The sequence below is a fragment of the Coregonus lavaretus genome (genome assembly GCF_964263955.1).
Source record: "Coregonus lavaretus genome assembly, chromosome: 1".
Classification (NCBI taxonomy): Eukaryota; Metazoa; Chordata; class Actinopteri; order Salmoniformes; family Salmonidae; genus Coregonus; species Coregonus lavaretus.
Window position 1 is genome coordinate 73,353,139 of NC_139988.1, and position 23,940 is coordinate 73,377,078.

Below are 23,940 nucleotides of genomic sequence, written 5' to 3' on the forward strand. Positions count from 1 at the left end.
TAAAATGTAAATGTAATGTAAATGTCTGTCTGTCAACCATGTGACAGTCATCTTTTCCCACTGAATGCAATGTATTGACAAAAATATGTTTTCCTTTTTCCAAAACATGCGGTAACGATAAATAATGTTTTAATAGCCTACAGTTCCTTGACATTTTGTTTTAATTATTGTGATAGGCTCATGTTTTACCATTACGGTGTACCCCCACTATTTATTTTGCTGTGATGCCGTACCTGATGTACCGCCTTACTTTCACCCCTGTACTCGGGGCTCCCTTTCTATTTCTGTCCTCTTTGCTCTCTCGCGCTGTCTCGCTCTCTCACACACATACACGCGCGTACACAGACACTGACTGACAGACAAACAAACAAACAATCAGACAGACAGACAGACAGACAGACAGACACACACACACACAAACAAACACACACATTTGCTTTTTTGTATCTTAGTGTCTGTTTCACTCTCATCTGCATGTTTTGGCAACCCCTTGTCTGTCTTCCCCTCCTCTCTTTCTCTCTCTCTCCCTCCCTCCCTCTCCCTCACTTCATCCTTCACTATCACTCCCTTTTCTCTCTCTCTCTCTCTCTCTCTCTCTCTCTCTCTCTCTCTCTCTCTCTCTCTCTCTCTCTCTCTCTCTCTCTCTCTCTCTCTCTCTCTCTCTCTCTCTCTCTCTCTCTCTCTCTCTCTCTCTTCAGCTGCAGTGACAGATTGAGGTCGGAGTCATCACCAGAGGGTATTTAAGTTAATTGACCCCCCTCCAGAGGTGACGAAAGCCTCAGATTGTTCGTCTGGGCGACTTCAAAACTTTCTCTAAAGCTACACGTGGGCGTCGGAGTTATATAGAATTGAATAGACTATCGATCTCCCGCGGGAAATTAGATTGCCACCAGCATGAGAGACAATGTCTGTGTCGAAAAATAGTGCCCTATGTAGGGAATAGCGTGCCATTTTGGCACAGGAATAAATGGTATATATATATATGCCATTTTGCAGACACTTTTATCCAAAGCTACTTACAGTCATGCATGCATACATTGTTCGTATGAGTGGCCCCAGCGGGAATCAAACCCACAATCCTGGCATTGCAAGCACCATGCTCTACTAACTGAGCCACACAAGATGGGGTTGCCATATACACTGCTCAAAAAAATAAAGGGAACACTAAAATAACACATCCTAGATCTGAATGAATGAAATAATCATATTAAATACTTTTTTCTTTACATAGTTGAATGTGCTGACAACAAAATCACACATAAATTATCAATGAAAATCAAATGTATCAACCCATGGAGGTCTGGATTTGGAGTCACCCTCAAAATTAAAGTGGAAAACCACACTACAGGCTGATCCAACTTTGATGTAATGTCCTTAAAACAAGTCAAAATGAGGCTCAGTAGTGTGTGTGGCCTCCACGTGCCTGTATGACCTCCCTACAATGCCTGGGCATGCTCCTGATGAGGTGGCGGATGGTCTCCTGAGGGATCTCCTCCCAGACCTGGACTAAAGCATCCGCCAACTCCTGGACAGTCTGTGGTGCAACGTGGCGTTGGTGGATGGAGCGAGACTTGATGTCCCAGATGTGCTCAATTGGATTCAGGTCTGGGGAACGGCCGGGCCAGTCCATAGCATCAATGCCTTCCTCTTGCAGGAACTGCTGACACACGCCAGCCACATGAGGTCTAGCATTGTCTTGCATTAGGAGGAACCCAGGGCCAACCGCACCAGCATATGGTGTCACAAGGGGTCTGAGGATCTCATCTCGGTACCTAATGGCAGTCAGGCTACCTCTGGCGAGCACATGGAGGGCTGTGCGGCCCCCCAAAGAAATGCCACCCCACAATATGACTGACCACCATGCTGGAGGATGTTGCAGGCAGCAGAACGTTCTCCACGGCGTCTCCAGACTCTGTCACGTCTGTCACATGTGCTCAGTGTGAACCTGCTTTCATCTGTGAAGAGCACAGGGTGCCAGTGGCGAATTTGCCAATCTTGGTGTTCTCTGGCAAATGCCAAACGTCCTACACGGTGTTGGGCTGTAAGCACAACCCCCACCTGTGGACATCGGGCCCTCATACCACCCACATGGAGTCTGTTTCTGACCGTTTGAGCAGACACATGCACATTTGTGGCCTGCTGGATATCATTTTGCAGGGCTCTGGCAGTGCTCCTCCTGCTCCTCCTTGCACAAAGGCGGAGATAGCAGTCCTGCTGCTGGGTTGTTGCCCTCCTACGGCCTCCTCCACGTCTCCTGATGTACTGGCCTGTCTCCTGGTAGCGCCTCCATGCTCTGGACACTACGCTGACAGACACAGCAAACCTTCTTGCCACAGCTCGCATTGATGTGCCATCCTGGATGAGCTGCATTACCTGAGCCACTTGTGTGGGTTGTAGACTCCGTCTCATGCTACCACTAGAGTGAAAGCACCGCCAGCATTCAAAAGTGACCAAAACATCAGCCAGGAAGCATAGGAACTGAGAAGTGGTCTGTGGTCACCACCTGCAAAACCAGTCCTTTATTGGGGGTGTCTTGCTAATTGCCTATAATTTCCACCTGTTGTCTATTCCATTTGCACAACAGCATGTGAAATGTATTGTCAATCAGTGTTGCTTCCTAAGTGGACAGTTTGATTTCACAGAAGTGTGATTGACTTGGAGTTACATTGTGTTGTTTAAGTATTCCCTTTATTTTTTTGAGCAGTGTAAATCGGAAGGCTTTCTATGCACCTGGTGGGAGCAGAAATATATACAGAGATATACAGTCGTGGTCAAAAGGTTTGAGAATGACACAAATACTAATTTTCACAAAGTCTGCTGCCTCAGTTTTGATGATGGCAATTTGCATATACTCCAGAATGTCAAAGAAGAGTGATCAGATGAATTGCAATTAATTGCAAAGTCCCTCTTTGTCATGAAAATGAACTTAATCCCAAAAAAACATTTCCACTGCATTTCAGCCCTGCCACAAAAGGACCAGCTGCCATCATGTCAGTGATTCTCTCATTAACACAGGTGAGAGTGTTGACGAGGACAAGGCTGGAGATCACTCTGTCATGCTGATTGAGTTAGAATGACTGGAAGCTTTAAAAGGAGGGTGGTGCTTGAAATCATTGTTCTTCCTCTGTTAACCATGGTTACCTGCAAGGAAACGCGTGCCGTCATCACTGCTTTGCACAAAAAGGGCTTCACAGGCAAGGATATTGCTGCTAGTAAGATTGCACCTAAATCAACCATTTATTGGATCATCACGAACTTCAAGGCGAGAGGTTCAATTGTTGTGAAGAAGGCGTCAGGGTGCCCAAGAAAATCCAGCAAGCGCCAGGACCGTCTCCTAAAGTTCATTCAGCTGCGGGATCGGGGCACCACCAGTGCAGAGCTTGCTCAGGAATGGCAGCAGGCAGGTGTGAGTGCATCTGCACGCACAGTGAGGCGAAAACCTTTGGAGGATAGCCTGGTGTCAAGAAGGGCAGCAAAGAAGCCACTTCTCTCTAGGAAAAACATCAGGGACAGACTGATATTCTGCAAAAGGTACAGGGATTGGACTGCTGAGGACTGGGGTAAAGTCATTTTCTCTGCTGAATCCCCTTTCCGATTGTTTGGGGCATCCGGAAAACACAAAATCCGGAGAAGACAAGGTGAGCGCTACCATCAGTCCTGTGTCATGCCAACAGTAAAGCATCCTGAGACCATTCATGTGTGGGGTTGCTTCTCAGCCAAGGGAGTGGGCTCACTCACAATTTTGCCTAAGAACACAGCCATGAATAAAGAATGGCACCAACACATCCTCCGAGAGCAACTTCTCCCAACCATTCAAGAACAGTTTGGTGACGACCAATGCCTTTTCCAGCAACATGGAGCACCTTGCCATAAGACAAAAGTGATAACTAAGTGGCTCGGGGAACAAAACATCAACATTTTGGGTCCATGGCCAGGAAACTCCCCAGACCTTAATCCCATTGAGAACTTGTGGTCGATCCTCAAGAGGTGGGTGGACAAACAAAAACCCACAAATTCTGACAAACTCCAAGCATTGATTATGCAAGAATGGGCTGCCATCAGTCAGGATGTGGCCCAGAAGTTAATTGACAGCATGCCAGGGCGGATTGCAGAGGTCTTGAAAAAGAAGGGTCAACACTGCAAATACTGACTCTTTGCATAAACTTGTAATTATACTTCAGTATACCATTGTTATGTCTGACAAAAATATCTCACAACACTGAAGCAGCGAACATTGTGAAGACCAATACTTGTGTCATTCTCAAAACTTTTGACCACGACTGTACCTTCAGAAAATATTCACACCCCTTGAGATTGAATTGACATTTTTTTTGTCAATTATCTACACAAAATATTTCTGGAAGAAAAATTCTAACATTTCTAAAAATATTTATGAAAAAGAAAACACTAATATATCTTGATTAGATAAGTATTCCACCCCCTGAGTCAGTACATGTTAGACTGTTGGATCGTGCAACATTTGCTCATTATTCTTTTCAAAATTCTTCAAGCTCTGTCAAATTGGATGTTGATCATTGCTAAACAACCATTTTCAGGTCTTACCATAGATTTTCAAGCAGATTTAAGTCAAAACTTTAACTCAGCCACTCAGGAACATTCACTGTCTTCTTGGTAAGCAACCCTGGTGTACATTTGGCCTTGTGTTTTAGGTTATTGTCCTGCTGAAAGGTGAATTAATCTCCCAGTGTCTTGAGGAAAGCAGACTGAACCAGGTTTTCTCTTAGGAATTTTCATGTGCTTAGCTCCATTCCGTTTCTTTTTTATCCTGAAAAACGATTACAAGCATACCCATAACATGTTGTAGCCACCATTATGCTTGAATATATGGAGAGGGGCCTCAGTAATGTGTTGTATTGGATTTGCCCCAAACATAACACTTTGTATTCAGGACAGAATGTTGGGGCGTCAGGTAGCTTAGTGGTTAAGAGCGTTGTGCCAGTAACCGAAAGGTCTCTGGTCCTAATCCCCGAGCTGACTAGGTGAAAAATCTGTCGATGTGCCCTTGAGCAAGGCACTTAACCCTAATTGCTCCTGTAAGTCGCTCTGGATAAGAGCGTCTGCTAAATGACTAAAATGTAATTGCTTTGCCACATTCTCTGCAGTATTATTTTAGTACCTTGTTGCAAACAGGATGCATGTTTTGGAATATTTGTATTCTGTACAGACTTCCTTCTTTTCACTCTGTCAATTAGGTTAGTAATGTGGAGTAACTACAATGTTGTTGATCCATCCTCAGCTTTCTCCTGTCACAGCCATTAAACTCTGTAACTGTTTTAAAGTCACCATTGGCTTTGAGTTAGGAAGGACGCCTGTATCATTGTAGTGACTGGGTGTATTGATACACCATCCAAAGTATAATTAATAACTTCACATGCTCAAAGGGATATTCAATGTCTGTTTGTTTTTTTACCCTATCAATAGGGGCCCTTCTTTGCGAGGCATTGGAAAACCTTCCTGGTCTTTGTGGTAGAATCTGTGTTTGAAATTCAATGATCGACTGAGGGACCTTACAGATAATTGTATCTGTGGGGTACAGAGATGAGGTAGTCATTATATATATCACAGAAGACTGAAATATAAGAAAATCATTATTTTGAAAAACATAATTCCACTTTGACATTACGGGGTATTACCAGTTACAAAAAATCTCAAATTAATCAATTTTAAATTCAGGCTGTAACACAACAAAATGTAAAAAAGTAAAGGGGTGTGAATACTTTCTGAAGGCACTGTATAGAGATTAATGAGATATATTGAGATTCATGGCTCTCGGTGGGGAGTGGAGGTGCTGTGATCGTATGATATTCATCAGTGACAATTGTTCAGGAGCTTTCTTGCTTTATCTCTTCATCTCTCCTCTCAAGAATCTTAATAATCTAGGGGCTTATCGAATTTAGTTTTACCTTCTCTACCTGTCCATGACCTGCATACAGAATCTGTATCAGGGAATATATTGGAGTGGCTGACACCAAACTGAATGTGTCAATTAATGTAAAAACCACCATTGTATACACTACATGACCAAAAGTATGTGAACATCTCATTCCAAATGCATGGGCATTATGGAGTTGGTCCCCCCTCTGCTGTTATAACAGCCTCCACTCTTCTGGGAAGGCTTTCCACTAGATGTTGGAACATTGCTGCGGAGACTTGTTTCCATTCAGCCACAAGAGCATTAGTGAGGTCGTGGTTCTGATGTTGGGCGATTAGGCCTGGCTCGCAGTCGATGTTCCAATTCACCCCAAAGGTGATCGATGGGATTGAGGTCAGGGCTGTGTGCTCGATTTTATACACGTCAGTAACGGGTGTGGCTGAAATAGCCGAATCCACTAATTTGAAGGGATGTCCACATACTTTTGTATATATAGTGTATGTCAATTTGGATGTTTGGAGTGGCGTATTTCACTGATTGGACATTGAAGCGTCGGTTTGTGCCACTCTCCCAGCGCACGGATTAAATCCAAACAGCCTTTTATCACCGCCACAGACATTGTGTTCTCCAAGGAGCTGGAAATGTCAGCCACCGTCACGGTAATAGGAAATTGATAATGTATTCTGAGGGCAATAGAGTACCGCTCCCTTCCTCCCCCCTCTCAATTATTTTTTTCTGCCTCTCTCTCTATCTCTGTCTCACTGACTCCCTCTCTGCCTCCCCCGATATCTCTCTCTCTCTTTCCCTGCCTCCTCTCCAGTGGCGATTTTAGCATGTAATTCTTGGTGGGGCAGAAAAAACAAAAAAGTGGGATTCATGCCAGCAAAGCCACAACACAACTGCTACACCTGGCTATCAGCGGAGCCTTGTCTGGCAGCAAAACAGTTCATTCAGCCTCATTTACTACCTTTTAAAAAAACATAGCTGATATGGCTGACTTGCTTAAACAAATGTGGTTTCTAATGACAATTGAGATGTACAAACTATGGCATAAGGGGACGACAAGCGGATAAGAGGCAATCTGTAATTTCGATTAAGACATTCATGAGCGAGCTAGGACGGACATAGTCAATATAACTATTTGTTTAGCACTTTTAAAATGTACAGCGACAGAATTCAGAACATGGGCCGTTCTTACAGTGTTCTCCCTGTACACCAAGTCAGAACCGTAGGATAAATAAAGGGGGCATATAAGCAGACAATAAAAGCTCTTACAATATTCAACTTCCCAGTTGTCTTGAACTCACTGAAATCAAGTTTTCGCAATTCCGAGTTAACAGTTGTTTTGAGCGCGGCACAAATCATGCTTCATTGACAGCATGGCCAATGTTGAATGTTTATCATTTTAGACTAGGAAAAGAGCCCCTTAATCCCAAATTTGGGACCACACAGCCACTCCACTGAATAGCAGGCTAGTGATTGCTTTGCAATGCTTGCAGTTAGCCACTGTCACCGATTCCTTCCAAACCACTCATTGTTGAATTAGCGATTTCCAACTTGTTGTGTAATGTTTATGTCCAATGGCCGATGAGCACCGATATGTTTAATCTATAATTTCTCTTCATTATTTCTCTTCATATGTGGTGAATAATGTACGGAGTCAGGCGCAGGAGTAAAATAACCGGATGCAGATGTATTCCTTCCAGACATACAATGCGCCTACAACGGCAATTGAAACAGGTACAGGGGAAACAATCCTCCCTGACCAAACACAGTCTCAGAAAATACAATAAATGTAATGACACAGGGGAAAATCAATCCTGGCAAAATAAATGAGAGAGTATCTCAACCGAGCTACTCTCCTCCCACATAGAACAATCACTCATAAAGACAAGGGGGCAGAGGGAACACTTATACACAGACTAATTAGGGGATTAGCACCAGGTGTGTGTGATTGACAAGACAAGACAAGTGGAGTGATGAGAATGGGAGCGGCAGTAGCTAGTAAGCCGGTGACGATGAACGCCGAAACCTGCCCAAACAAGGAGGGGAGGCAGCCTCGGCGGAAGTCGTGACATCATATGAAAAGGATTAAAAAGGATTCGCCAGTAGATTGTCGACTTGATTCATGATAACTGCTAGCTAAGATTTTGAAAGTATGATGTTGACATGATCAGTCCAATCAAAGCTACTGTACATATCACGTGATTTGACGTCATTTTATCTGTAGCCAATGACCTTGAGCCTTCTTGGATGGGCACTTCTAATGTAACTCTATGACAGCACCCAAGGGGCTTACATTTTCTAGCTCTATCCTTAGACTTGGCGGTAAAGTAGTGTCTCCATGAGTGCAGAACACTGAGCCAATCACAGCGCAACGCACCGTATTTTCTGTTGACTTGCCCCACTACCACAGTAAGCACTGAGCTAGGCTGAAACACCTGCATTTTGGAGCTGCCTTACTCAAGAAAACAAAAAATAGTATGTTTGTATGCGGCTTTATTAACTCAATGATATACTGTATATATATTTTTTTACATTGTTTGCAAACTGATATGGGACACGTATTAATGCCAAAATAACATGCAAAACAGGCAAGCCCCCCCAAAAGAAATTGGGGCTCAAAACTGCCCTGAATGACGGGTCGCCACTGCTCTCTCTCTCTCTCTCTCTCTCTCTCTCTCTCTCTCTCTCTCTCTCTCTCTCTCTCTCTCTCTCTCTCTCTCTCTCTCTCTCTCTTTCTCTCTCTCTCACTGCCCCCTCTCTCTCTCTCTCTCTCTCTCTGTGTGTCTCTGTCTGTGTCTCTCTGTCTCTCTGTCTCTGTGTGTTTGTTTCCTGGGTATTCTTCTAGAGGATGTGAAGGAAAGGTTGCTTGTGTTCTGAGGGCTCATAAGACAATATAGTATAAATTACCTCTGGAGCCTTCAACAGCTATCGAGTGGTTTCCCCGGGCAACTGGCCGCTCGCACCTGACCTCACATAAGCAAAGTCCTAAATGGCACCCTATTCCCTACATAGTGCCCTACTTTTGACCAGAGCCATATGGGCCCTGGTCAAAAGTAGTGCATTATATAGGGAATATGGTGCCATTTGGGACACAACCGTATTTGTACATCCTTCCCAGTTCGGGCGGCTGAAGACAGCCAGGCAATTTGGCCGTCTTGGTCCCTTGATCATGGATTTAGTTAAAGAGGAAAACCAGACCGTCGGGTCGGTACATTCTATCACACACACTCTCTCTCTCTCTCTCTCTCTCTCTCTCTCTCTCTCTCACACACACACACACACCGTCAATCGCTTTCACACACACACACACACACACACACACAAATTCACTCTCTTACACACACACACATATGCACGCGCATACACACACATTGACACATACACAAAGCCTGTGCATACAAAACAGAAGGTAACACTTTATTTGGATAGTCAGTAACATTTCAACTATCTACTAACCCTGACTCTAACTCTAACCTTAACCCTTACCCTAACCCTTATTCTAAACCTAACCGTAACCTTAGCAAGCAGCTGCTTATCAACAGATAGTTTGTTGATAGTATGACCATCTGTACAGATGGACTGTCCAGGTTATCCAAATAAAGTGTCTCTCTCTCTCTCTCTCTCTCTCTCTCTCTCTCTCTCTCTCTATCTGCCAGATGTGAGTCTTCTTTCCTTTTCTCACCCACATCTTTCCTTCACTTTCATCACCTCCCACCCTCTCTCTTTCTCTCTCACCCACTTCTTTCTCCATGTGTGTTTCTGTCTAATTTAGGTGACTTCGTGGCAGGATAGAAGGAATACCTGGAATAGTAAAGTAATCCTTCTACCCCCCCCCCCCCCCCCCCCCCCCCATAAAAAAAAGTGGTTGTCCCACTGGCTATCATAAGTTGAATGCACCAATTTGTAAGTCGCTCTGGATAAGAGCGTCTGCTAAATGATGTAAATGTAATATAAAAACAACTGCAGAGTCCATAAATATGGATTAGATTAGCCTAGCATGCTGCACCTTCACGCTCTGAATTCCCAGTGGTGCCACATGCTAATTGTGTCCACTATGTTTGCATGTATTATACATTATATTTGCCTGTATCTTTATCAGACACAGCATATATGTATCATTTTCACTATGGCATAAACATAGACTAAGCCAAAGCAGCAAATGTATGTTGTGTAACAGCATTATGCATTATGATACAGTTGTAATGCATTTTAAGACTTGTCATGAGCATATGAGCCTCATAATGTCTTATCATAATGATGACTCATGACAAAATACCAGCCATTTGAGTCAGTTGAAATGTGGATACAGAGAGACATAACATGTTGTAAACCTTCATAATAAGACATTATAAAGGCTGATGCATGCTTATAACGAGTTAACAAGCATTATACCTGAGGTGTGGATTTGGGAATCTCACTCAGCCTGAAAACTTGCGACTGGTTAGAATGTATCAGGACGGCGATCACTTGTCTGCAAGGAAGAGGTGCCGGGTTCTAGTCTCGGTGTGAGCTAGAGCGGAAGGAATTGGTACAGCTAAGCAAAGCACAATTACGTCCGCTACACAGGCTGTGCTGCTTTCTAATTCAGCGCATGTCAGTCCTGTCAATGGTTAGTCATCATGATTGAGTTAAGTTAGTCATGACCGACTATGTTGAATGTCCACGTCTACTTGTATTCTCTCTCTCTCTCTCTCTCTCTCTCTCTCTCTCTCTCTCTCTCTCTCTCTCTCTCTCTCTCTCTCTCTCTCTCTCTCTCTCTCTCTCTCTCTCTCTCTCGATTACAGATTGATTAGATCTCTCTCTCTCTCTCTCTCTCTCTCTCTCTCTCTCTCTCTCTCTCTCTCTCTCTCTCAATTACAGATTGATTAGAGCCCTTAGTCATGACTGAGTTAGTTAGACACAAGTGACCAACTCTGCTTAACTTGTGTGTGTTCTCTCTCTCCCTCCTTCTGTCTCTCATCCATCCATCCGTCAGGGTGTCTGTGTGTGACGAGGACAAGCTGACGCATAACGAGTTCATCGGAGAGTCACGGGTGGCCCTGCGCCGCGTGAAGCCCGACCAAACCAAGCGCTTCAACATTTGTCTGGAACACCCACCGCCTGTGAGGGAGAGGGGGATGAGGGGGAGGGAGGGCTGGAGGGGGGATGGAGTTCACTTTATTGGACTTGTTCAGTAATTTCTCTCACATCATAAGTTCTTCTTCTTGAGTCATCTCTTCCCCATACACTGCCAAACAAAGCCAAACAGAAACCAAAGTCAAACATGTTAAAATGTCAGATTCAAACCACCAGCGATGAGAAGATAGATACAGGCAGATTAGAATAAAAAGGGATAAGGGAGTGAGCATTATTTATAATAAGGGTTACAAGAAGAAATCGGACCTCTCTGAAAATTGATGGCCCTCTCTTCAGCAAAATATATTTTACCTAAACCCTCCCGTAACGCTTGAAAAAAAAAAAACTATGCTAAACCCAAAATAATAATTAATACAAAGTGTAAACCTTTTTACATATTAGCATAATATTTTTTAATACCACACAAATTATGGAAATTACAGGCTAAGAATGGCCTATGTGTTCATCTTATCATATTTCTCCAATGCCAAATCAGTGGGTCTTGTTTGCAACGAAATTGTCCCTGTTTCCAAATAATTCAATCTGAAACGTCGTTAGGAATCTGAGCATGGTACTTTAAAAAGATAGGCCTAACTTTCCACCCCATACAGAGTATGCCTACCGATGCAGATAAATGTAAGCTTTAACTGCTGGCTACTCTTCTTCAGTCGCTTAACCCAATGAGAGAAGGCCACAAGTGTTTCCCTAAAAGCTGTCTGGGTTTAAACATCTTCTTTTGTACAGAAAGTGAATAGCTTCATCAATTGATCGTGACAGAATTAGATTACTTCCCAAGCAAAGTCAAATGTTTTTGTCTCCTCGGCTATAGAAGGTTGTAGCTCAGCCTCTGAATGTCAAAGAAACGAAACAATGATATCCCCATATGCATCGGAGTCACATCTTTCCCGGGTTTGTACAGTTTGTTTCTAGAATAAAGCATTGCGGACCAAAGTGCTGTTGTAGATAACTTTATATAATCAGATCTATTTTATTTTCTTCAAAATCTTACGCTAACATGGGGTAGGCCTGTGCGTTTTGACATTTTCTTTAATAAAAGGTAGGCCTATGGCATACCCTCTCATACCCCCTCAATTCGAGTCTTGGTTTTAACTTAACAGCCATTCACTGACACTGAGGTAGGCTATTTTAAGAGTGAATAGTGGGTGGAGGAATTGACCGACAAATCTATGGTTATAGCAGCCTATAGCCTAATTTCGTCTGTCAAACAGGTAGGCCTACCTCTTATTTCTTAAATAGGTAGAAATAGGCTCCAACACAAAGTCCTCTTGTTGTTAGTAGTCAAATTAAAATGAAGACGTTGAACTGCCTAGTCGAATTTGCTTACTTTCAGCACCATGAACTGTCCATTTCCGATTTGCTGCTGCTTCAAGTTTCAGCACCACAATGTAAGTTACTCGAATCTGGCTTATTGTGAGGTCAATAACTGATAAATATATCATGGCCAAGAAACATATTGTCTTTAATAAAATAGATTACAGTAGTAGCAAGCTATCAAAGATTACCTCTGGTCCTCCTCTTCGCACTCTCTTTTTCAAACTGAAACTATAGGCTAGTCTTCACGCATGTTTTTAGACTAGGCCTAATCCCCCCCCAAAAAATCAGAAGAAGCCTTTGACTCTCCTCCTGAACTGCCACCGTAGGCCTACACAGCACAGCCATTGTTTAGGCAGCACACAAAAACGTTTTTGATCAGCAAGAGCAGAGCAGGCCGGGGCTCAGGGTTGGAATATCCATTGCGGTGTGTAATGCAGCCTAGTTTTATTTAGACCATCCCAGCAGATATCTTAGAAATATAACTTTGCTCTGTGCTTCTCCAAGCATGCACTTCGTAGCCTATAGGCTATGGATCCTTATACAGTGGCTTGCGAAAGTATTCACCCCCCTTGGCGTTTTTCCTATTTTGTTGCCTTACAACCTGGAATTAAAAATGGATTTTTGTATAATTTGATTTACCCAACATGCCTACCACTTTGAAGATGGAAAATATGTTTTATTGTGAAACAAACAAGAAATAAGACAGAAAAACATCAAACTTGAGCATGCATAACTATTCACCCCATCAAAGTCAATACTTTGTAGAGCCACCTTTTGCAGCAATTACAGCTGCAAGTCTCTTGGGGTATGTCTCTATAAGCTTGGCACATCGAGCCGCTGGGATTTTTGCCCATTCTTCAAGGTAAAACGGCTCCAGCTCCTTCAAGTTGGATGGGTTCCGCTGGTGTACAGCAATCTTTAAGTCATACCACAGATTCTCAATTGGATTGAGGTCTGGGCTTTGGCTAGGCCATTCCAAGACATTTAAATGTTTCCCCTTAAACCACTCGAATGTTGCTTTAGCAGTATGCTTAGGGTCATTGTCCTGCTGGAAGGTGAACCTTCGTCCCAGTCTCAAATCTCTGGAAGACTGAAACAGGTTTCCCTCAAGAATTTCCCTGTATTTAGCGCCATCCATCATTCCTTCAATTCGGACCAGTTTCCCAGTCCCTGCCAATGAAAAACATCCCCACAGCATGATGCTGCCACCACCATGCTTCACTGTGGGGATGGTGTTCTCAGGGTGATGAAAGGTGTTGGGTTTGCGCCAGACATAGCGTTTTCCTTGATGGCCAAAAAGCTCAATTTTAGTCTTATCTGACCAGAGCACCTTCTTCCATATGTTTGGGGAGTCTCCCACATGCCTTTTGGCGAACACTTGCTTATTTTTTTCTTGAAGCAATGGCTTTTTTCTGGCCACTCTTCCGTAAAGCCCAGCTCTGTGGAGTGTACGGCTTAAAGTGGTCCTATGGACAGATACTCCAATCTCCGCTGTGGAGCTTTGGTCTCTTTGTTGCCTCTCTGATTAATGCCCTCCTTGCCTGGTCTGTGAGTTTTGGTGGGCGGCCCTCTCTTGGCAAGTTTGTTGTGGAGCCATATTCTTTCCATTTTTTAATAATGGATTTAATGGCGCTCCGTGGGATGTTCAAAGTTTCTGATATTTTTTTATAACCCAATCCTGATCTGTACTTCTCCACAACTTTGTCCCTGACCTGTTTGGAGAGCTCCTTGGTCTTCATGGTGCCGATTGCTTGGTGGTGCCCCTTGCTTAGTGGTGTTGCAGAATCTGGGGACTTTCAGAACAGGTGCATATATACTAAGATCATGTGACACTTAGACTGCACACAGGTGGACTTTATTTAAGTAATTATGTGACTTCTGAAGGTAATTGTCCTCCTGAGTGGCGCAGTGGTCTAAGGCACTGCATCACAGTGCTAGCTGTGCCATTAGAGATCCTGGTTCGAATCCAGGCTCTGTCGTAGCCGGCCGCGACTGGGAGACCCATGGGGCGGCGTACAATTGGCCCAGCGTCATCCAGGGTAGGGGAGGGAATGGCCGGCAGGGATGTAGCTCAGTTGGTAGAGCATGGCATTTGCAACGCCAGGGTTGTGGGTTCGATTCCAGTATAAAAAATTAAAATGTATGCACTCACTAACTGTAAGTCGCTCTGGATAAGAGCGTTTGCTAAATGACTAAAAATGTAATTGGTTGCACCAGATCTTATTTAGGGGCTTCATAGCAAAGGGGGTGAATACATATGCACGCACCACTTTTCCGTTATTAGTTTTTTTCATTTCACTTCACCAATTTAGACTATTTTGTGTCTGTCCATTACATTAAATCCAAATAAAAATCCATTTAAATTACAGGTTGTAATGCAACAAAATAGGAAAAACGCCAAGGCACTGTATTGAGACCACACTAAATAGCCTATAGGTGCACTTGATATTGTGTGCCCAGCGAAGCTGTGAAACCAATTGTTATTCTCCGAATTCTTATTATTTTCGTTTTCATATACTTTTTTTATTTGGCACACAGAAACTAGAGGTCATGAGTAACTTGGTCAAAAATAATTGCACCGATTGGCCTATACTGGGCGCTGTTATAAGCAGTCTCACTTAAACCCTTTTGACCTAGAGACTTGAAACTTTGTATGTAGATGTCGTTCCTCATGCTGAACAAATTTGTCTCAAGGACCCAAAGGTCTCTCATGATAGATTTTCCTCCATCTTGGAAATTTTTGAAAAATGTATTCTCATTCGTCTCTTAACTTAGTTTGAGAAAAGCTAAGGGATTGGTTAAGAGATGGCTGAGTTATTGATAAATCAGGAAATCAGATTTTACCTGTCCATTTAAATCCTTTGTAAATCCACTCCAAAATGGCCTATCAACTTCAAACATTTTAGGGTTATCAAAAACATTACTGTGATGAACCATGTTAAGTTTGGCATTGATATCTTAAAAAATAAGGAAACGATCAAAAATTCACTTTTTTGACTGTAACTGTAATGCTTAAAATAATCATAAAAAATCTTCTCATGGACTAAAAGTCAGATTCACTCAAAATGTGGTCTTTGGACTTCACAATAGTCCCTAAAGAGTTTGAGAAAATAACATTGATGCATTCAAAGATGGCCACACTATACCAGTAGATGCATATTGGCACATACGTCTTCTCATGAACCACAGGACCAAAATGCACCAATTTGGAATGAAGGCCCATGGTAAATGTCTTAACTTGGTTTAAGAAAAGCTTGGTCAAAAGATGGCTGAGTTATTGACAAATCAAAAATGGGATATTACGTGTCCATTTAAACCAATGTTAATCCACTCCACAGTGTCCTATCAACTTGAAACTTGTCATCGCTATCATGGACGTCTGAAAGTCAAACTGAATTTGGTGTTGATATCTAAAAAAACAAGGAAACTATTAACAACTAATCGTTTGCATATGTAACGCTAATGCTCAAAATCATCTGCAATCATCTTCTCCTCATTAACCACGTTAGATTCACTCCAGATTTTTTATTTACTCATTACATCAGTCTTTAATAGTTGCTGCATTCAAAACATAAGCTGTGTGAATATAAAGTCACTGCAACCATAGATGGCTGCACCAGACCAGTTGGTGGCACTATAGATGTCATTGGCACCAGTGGCATCATAGGATACTAGAGCAATAACTATTGATCAAGTGGACTTGGTCTAATGCAAATCATTGTTAAATTATGCAGACGAACAATGTGAAATATCTTGTTTAGTATATCTGTATAATCACATATTGTTGCCCTATTACAGTGCATTCGGAAAGTTTTCAGACCCCTTGACTTTTTCCACATTTTGTTACGGTACAGCCTTATTCTAAAATTGATTACATTCAATGTTTTCCTTATTAATCTACACACAATACCCCATAATGATAAAGCGAAAACAGTTTTTTTTAGAAAAAACAGAAATACCTTATTAACATAAGTATTCAGACCCTTTGCTATGAGACTAAAAATTAAGTTCAGGTGCATCCTATTTCCATTGATAATCCTTGAGATGTTTCTACAACTTGATTGGAGTCCCCCTGTGGTAAATTAAATAGATTGGACATGATTTGGAAAGGCACACACCTGTCTATATAAGATCCCACAGTTGAGAGTGCATGTCAGAGCAAAAACCAAGCCATGAGGTAGAAGGAATTGTCCGTAGAGCTCAGAGACAGGATTTTGTCGAGGCACAGATCTGGGGAAGGATACCAAAAAATGTCTGCAGCATTGAAAGTCCCCAAGAACACAGTGGCCTCCATCATTCTTAAATGGAAGAAGTTTGGAACCACCAAGACTCTTCCTAGAGCTGGCCGCCTGGCCAAACTGAGAAATCGGGGGAGAAGGGCCTTGGTCAGGGAGGTGACCAAGAACCCGATGGTCACTCTAACAGAGCTCCAGAGTTCCTCTGTGGAGATGGGAGAAACTTCCAGAAGGACAACAATCTCTGCAGCACTCCACCAATAAGGCTTTTATGGTAGAGTGACCAGACGGACGCCACTCCTCAGTAAAAGGCACATGACTGCCCGCTTGGAGTTTGCCAAAAGGCACCTAAAGGACTCTCAGACCATGAAAAACAAGATTCTCTGGTCTGATGAAACCAAGATTGAACTCTTTGGCCTGAATGCCAAGCGTCACGTCTGGAGGAAACCTGGCACCATCCCTACGGTGAAGCATGGTGGTGGCATCATCATGCTGTGGGGATGTTTTTCAGTGGCAGGGACTGGGAGACTAGTCAGGATCAAGGGAAAGATGAACGGAGCAAAATACAGAGAGATCCTTGATGAAAACCTGCTCCACAGACCTCAGGACCTCTGACTGGGGCGAAGGTTCACCTTCTAACAGGACATCGACCCTAAGCACACAGCCAAGACAACACAGGAGTGGCTTCGGGACAAGTCTATGAATGTCCTTGAGTGGCCTGCCAGAGCCCGGACTTGAACCCGATCAAAAATCTCTGGAGAGACCTGAAAATAGCTGTGCAGTGACACTCCCCATCCAACCTGACAGAGCTTGAGAGGATCTGCAGAAAAGAATGGGAGAAACTCCCCAAATACAGGTATGCCAAGCTTGTAGCGTCATACCCAAGAAGACTCGAGGCTATAATCGCTGTCAAAGGTGCTTCAACAAAGTACTGAGTAAAGGGTCTGAATACTTATGTAAATGTGATATTTCTGTTTTTTGTTATTATACATTTGCAAAAATTTCTAAACACCTGTTTTTGCTTTGTCATTATGGGCTATTGTATGTAGATTGATGAGGGAAATAGCAATTTTATCCATTTTAGAATAAAGCTGTAACATAACAAAATGTGTTATAAGTAAAGGGGTCTGAATACTTTCCGAATGCACTGTATGTGGTCTGAACGTAGTGAAAAGTGGATATTTTATCCTGCAAGTCCTGCCGCTTGCTCAGTCAGCGTATTACAGTTGTGAGGGTTTATTTAAGTATTTTGGAACGCTAATGTGGAGTGAACCGACTGAGATTTAAATAATTTACGCAAACAGATTTCGACAAAATTAAGTCCCAGAATTCAAAGATAACAGCAAGATACCAATACACTAATGCTGAAAATATTTCACAAATAGAAACCATTAGTCAAATTGACCCCAGAATTGGTATAAACTCAATACATTAAGTAATTACTTTAAGAATGATTACCTGCTGCATTCAAAGATAACCAACCTACAGCACTAGACTAAACTTCACTTGCATCATCCTTGTGATATTGAGAGATAAACATGGTAATGCTTTCACTGATTGCACATAAAGGAGGATAGTTCCTACATGATAGGGCGGCAGGTAGCTTAGTGGTTAAGAGCGTTGTGCCAGTAACCGAAAGGTCGCTGTTTCTAATCCCCGAGCCGACTAGGTGAAAAATCTGTCGATGTGCCCTTGAGCAAGGCACTTAACCCTAATTGCTCCTGTAAGTCACTCTGGATAAGAGGGTCTGCTAAATGACTAAAATGTAATAGTGCTTGCTTTGTTATCCAACTGATCTTGTGTCCTTTCTGTCATCCTGTGAAATGTGTTCATAGCTGCTCACAGCTATATTTCGCTCTCTCTCTCTCCAGCTTCCCTCCCCTTCTGCAATGAGTGCGGCACTGAGAGGCATTTCCTGCTACCTGAGAGAGGTACACCAAACACCCCTTTTGCCTCTGTCGGTCTGTCTGACTATGGTTCAAACAAAAAGCACTGTGCCAACATCGCACTGCACTTGACTTTTAAAGGCAGTGTAGGCTTGAGCCAAAACCTGGTGGGTCCATCTTGCTTCAACTGAAACAACTGTTAGCTTTTCCTATGAGATAACCTGGCACACTTAGCCCTATGCTAACACGACCAGCTGTTGGCTCTGCATTAAAGGCCAAAATTGGTGAAAGAAAATTGTGATATACAGTGGGGAGAACAAGTATTTGATACACTGCCAATTTTGCAGGTTTTCCTACTTACAAAGCATGTAGAGGTCTGTAATTTTTATCATAGGTACACTTCAACTGTGAGAGACGGAATCTGAAACAAATATCAAGAAAATCACATTGTATGATTTTTAAGTAATTCATTTGCATTTTATTGCATGACATAAGTATTTGATACATCAGAAAAGCAGAACTTAATATTTGGTACAGAAACCTTTGTTTGCAATTACAGAGATCATACGTTTCCTGTAGGTTTTGACCAGGTTTGCACACACTGCAGCAGGGATTTTGGCCCACTCCTCCATACAGACCTTCTCCAGATCCTTCAGGTTTCGGGGCTGTCGCTGGGCAATACGGACTTTCAGCTCCCTCCCTTTCTATTGGGTTCAGGTCTGGAGACTGGCTAGGTCACTCAAGGACCTTGAGATGCTTCTTACGGAGCCACTCCTTAGTTGCCCTGGCTGTGTGTTTCGGGTCGTTGTCATGCTGGAAGACCCAGCCACGACCCATCTTCAATGCTCTTACTGAGGGAAGGAGGTTGTTGGCCAAGATCTCGCGATACATGGCCCCATCCATCCTCCCAAAAATACGGTGCAGTCGTCCTGTCCCCTTTGCAGAAAAGCATCCCCAAAGAATGATGTTTCCACCTCCATGCTTCACGGTTGGGATGGTGTTCTTGGGGTTGTACTCATCCTTCTTCTTCCTCCAAACACGGCGAGTGGAGTTTAGACCAAAAAGCTCTATTTTTGTCTCATCAGACCACATGACCTTCTCCCATTCCTCCTCTGGATCATCCAGATGGTCATTGGCAAACTTCAGATGGGCCTGGACATGCGCTGGCTTGAGCAGGGGGACCTTGCGTGCGCTGCAGGATTTTTAATCCATGACGGCGTAGTGTGTTACTAATGGTTTTCTTTGAGACTGTGGTCCCAGCTCTCTTCAGGTCATTGACCAGGTCCTGCCGTGTAGTTCTGGGCTGTTCCCTCACCTTCCTCATGATCATTGATCTTGCATGGAGCCCCAGACCGAGGGTGATTGACCGTCATCTTGAACTTCTTCCATTTTCTAATAATTGCGCCAACAGTTGTTGCCTTCTCACCAAGCTGCTTGCCTATTGTACTGTAGCCCATCCCAACCTTGTGCAGGTCTACAATTTTATCCCTGATGTCCCTGGTCTTGGCCATTGTGGAGAGGTTGGAGTCTGTTTGAACTCTTTACCTGTATAAAAGACACCTGTCCACACACTCAAACAGGTGCAGTTAGTACAGGTAATGAGTGGAGAACAGGAGGGCTTCTTAAAGAAAAACTAACAGGTCTGTGAGAGCCGGAATTCTTACTGGTTGGTAGGTGATCAAATACTTATGTCATGCAATAAAATGCAAATTAATTACTTAAAAATCATACAATATGATTTTCTTGATTTTTGTCTATGATACAAATTACAGACCTCTACATGCTTTGTACAGTGGGGAAAAAAAGTATTTAGTCAGCCACCAATTGTGCAAGTTCTCCCACTTAAAAAGATGAGAGAGGCCTGTAATTTTCATCATAGGTACACGTCAACTATGACAGACAAATTGAGAAAAAATTATCCAGAAAATCACATTGTAGGATTTTTAATGAATTTATTTGCAAATTATGGTGGAAAATAAGTATTTGGTCACCTACAAACAAGCAAGATTTCTGGCTCTCACAGACCTGTAACTTCTTCTTTAAGAGGCTCCTCTGTCCTCCACTCGTTACCTGTATTAATGGCACCTGTTTGAACTTGTTATCAGTATAAAATACACCTGTCCACAACCTCAAACAGTCACACTCCAAACTCCACTATGGCCAAGACCAAAGAGCTGTCAAAGGAACTTTGACAGACAAAATGAGAAAAATAAATCCTGAAAATCACATTGTAGGATTTTTAATGAATTTATTTGCTAATTATGGTGGAAAATAAGTATTTGGTCAATAACAAAAGTTTCTCAATACTTTGTTATATACCCTTTGTTGGCAATGACACAGGTCAAACGTTTTCTGTAAGTCTTCATAATGTTTTCACACACTGTTGCTGGTATTTTGGCCCATTCCTCCATGCAGATCTCCTCTAGAGCATTGATGTTTTGGGGCTGTCGCTGGGCAACACGGACTTTCAACTCCCTCCAAAGATTTTCTATGGGGTTGAGATCTGGAGACTGGCTAGGCCTCTCCAGGACCTTGAAATGCTTCTTACGAAGCCACTCCTTCGTTGCCCGGGCGGTGTGTTTGGGATCATTGTCATGCTGAAAGACCCAGCCACGTTTCATCTTCAATGCCCTTGCTGATGGAAGGAGGTTTTCACTTAAAATCTCACGATACATGGCCCCATTCATTCTTTCCTTTACACGGATCAGTCATCCTGGTCCCTTTGCAGAAAAACAGCCCCAAAGCATGATGTTTCCACCCTCATGCTTCACAGTAGGTATGGTGTTCTTTGGATGCAACTCAGCATTCTTTGTCCTCCAAATATGGCGAGTTGAGTTTTTACCAAAAAGTTCTATTTTGGTTTCATCTGACCATATGACATTCTCCCAATCCTCTTCTGGATCATCCAAATGCACTCTAGCAAACTTCAGACGGGCCTGGACATGTACTGGCTTAAGCAGGGGGACACATCTGGCACTGCAGGATTTGAGTCCCTGGCGGCGTAGTGTGTTACTGATGGTAGGCTTTGTTACTTTGGTCCCAGCTCTCTGCAGGTCATTCACTAGGTCCCCCCGTGTGGTTCTGGGATTTTTGCTCATTTTTGCTTGTGATCATTTTGACCCCACAGGGTGAGATCTTGCGTGGAGCCCCAGATCGAGGTAGATTATCAGTGGTCTTGTATGTCTTCCATTTCCTAATAATTGCTCCCACAGTTGATTTCTTCAAACCAAGCTGCTTACCTATTGCAGATTCAGTCTTCCCAGCCTGGTGCAGGTCTACAATTTTGTTTCTGGTGTCCTTTGACAGCTCTTTGGTCTTGGCCATAGTGGAGTTTGGAGTGTGACTGTTTGAGGTTGTGGACAGGTGTCTTTTATACTGATAACAAGTTCAAACAGGTGCCATTAATACAGGTAACGAGTGGAGGACAGAGGAGCCTCTTAAAGAAGAAGTTACAGTTCTGTGAGTGCCATAAATCTTGCTTGTTTGTAGGTGACCAAATACTTATTTTCCACCATAATTTGCAAATAAATTCATTAAAAATCCTACAATGTGATTTTCAGGATTTTTTTTCTCAATTTCTCTGTCATAGTTGATGAAAATTACAGGCCTCTCTCATCTATTTAAGTGGGAGAACTTGCACAATTGGTGGCTGACTAAATACTTTTTTCCCCCACTGTAAGTAGGAAAACCTGCAAAATCGGCAGTGTATCAAATACTTGTTCTCCCCACTGTGTATATATATATATATATATATATATATATATATATATATATATATATATATATTGTATACCACTTTCATTTAAGGACCGCTGTGCCATATACAGTACCAGTCAGAAGTTTGGACACACCTACTCATTCAAGGGTTTTTCTATATTTTTAATATTTTCTACATTGTAGAATAATAGTGAAGACATCAACACTATGAAATAACACATATGGAATCATGTAGTAACCAAAAAAGTGTTAAACAAATCAAATCAAAATATAATTTATATTTTAGATTCTTCAAAGTAGCCACCCTTTGCCTTGATGACAGCTTTGCACACTCTTGGCATTCTCTCAACCAGCTTCATGAACAATGCTTTTCCAACAGTCTTGAAGGAGTTCCCACATATGCTGAGCACTTGTTGGCTGCTTTTCCTTCACTCTGCGGTCCAACTCATCCCAAACCATCTCAATTGGGTTGAGGTCAGGTGATTGTGGAGGCCAGGTCATCTGATGTAGCACTCCATCACTCTCCTTCTTGGTAAAATAGCCCTTACACAGCCTGGAGGTGTGTTTTGGGTCATTGTCCTGTTGAAAAACAAATAATAGTCCCATCAGCGCAAACCAGATGGGATGGCGTATCGCTGCAGAATGCTGTGGTAGCCATGCTGGTTAAATGTGCCTTGAATTCTAAATAAACCACAGACAGTGTCACCAGCAAAACACCCCCACACCATCACACCTCCTCCTCCATGCATCACCTACTCTGCGTCTCACAAAGACACTGTGGTTTGGACTCATCAGACCAAAGGACAGATTTCCACCAGTCTAATGTCCATTGCTCGTGTTTCTTGGCCCAAGCAAGTCTCTTCTTCTTATTGGTGTCCTTTAGTAGTGGTTTCTTTGCAGCAATACGACCATGAAGGCCTGATTCACGCAGTCTCCTCTGAACAGTTGATGTTGAGATGTGTCTGTTACTTGAACTCTGTGAAGCATTTATTTGGGCTGTATTTTCTGAGGCTGGTAACTCTAATGAACTTATCCTCTGCAGCAGAGTTAACTCTGGGTCTTCCTTTCCTGTGGCGGTCCTCATGAGAGCCACTTTCATCATAGCGCTTCTGTCACGGTTCTCTAAGACCGAACCCAGAAGCAGACCAGGACAAGGTGAGTTGAACGAAGGTGAGTGTTTATTTACAGATTCAAAAGGATGCAGAATAATCCAGGAGACGGAGCGGGTGGCGGAGATGAGTAGGTGGAGGTGAAGTGGCAGATTAAATGATGGCACTACAGGGGTGCTAGTACTCAGAGGCTGATACACTGGCAAAACATACTGTTAATGGCTAATGATCCGGCAGGGAATGGATGTCAGGTCAGAGCTTAAGAAGGGGTGATGATCAGGACCAGGTGTGCCGAGGCTGATGAGAAGCAGGTGCGGGTAATCGAGAGATCACCCGCCTAGCAACGTCGCCCGGCAACCGGACAGGGTGCGTTCAGGAACCTTCGGGAAAACAGGAGATACCGAGCAGAAAAACGGCAACCCAGGCAGGAACAGACTCAGGATGCAGGGTTCATGACAGTACCCCCCCTCCGATGAACGCCACCGGGCGGACTACCCAGAGCGCCAGGATGGAGGCGGTAGAAGTCACGAAGGAGGTCAGCATCAAGGATCTGACGCCGAGGAATCCAACTCCTCTCCACAGGACCATACCCCTCCCAGTCCACGAGATACTGGAAACCCCGGCCCCGCCGTCTGGAATCCATG

At 43.1% G+C, this 23,940-nt stretch overlaps 1 pseudogene across 1 annotated transcript in view; it reads left to right on the forward strand.

Moving 5' to 3' along the window:
• The window catches only part of LOC311128190 (double C2-like domain-containing protein alpha), a 105,495-nt pseudogene that overhangs the window by 55,557 nt on the left and 25,998 nt on the right, over positions 1–23,940 (forward strand). The window contains exons 6-7 of the transcript in view: positions 10,875–11,001; positions 18,456–18,515. The product of the transcript in view is annotated as a double C2-like domain-containing protein alpha (transcript). The remainder of the gene's footprint in view (positions 1–10,874; positions 11,002–18,455; positions 18,516–23,940) is intronic.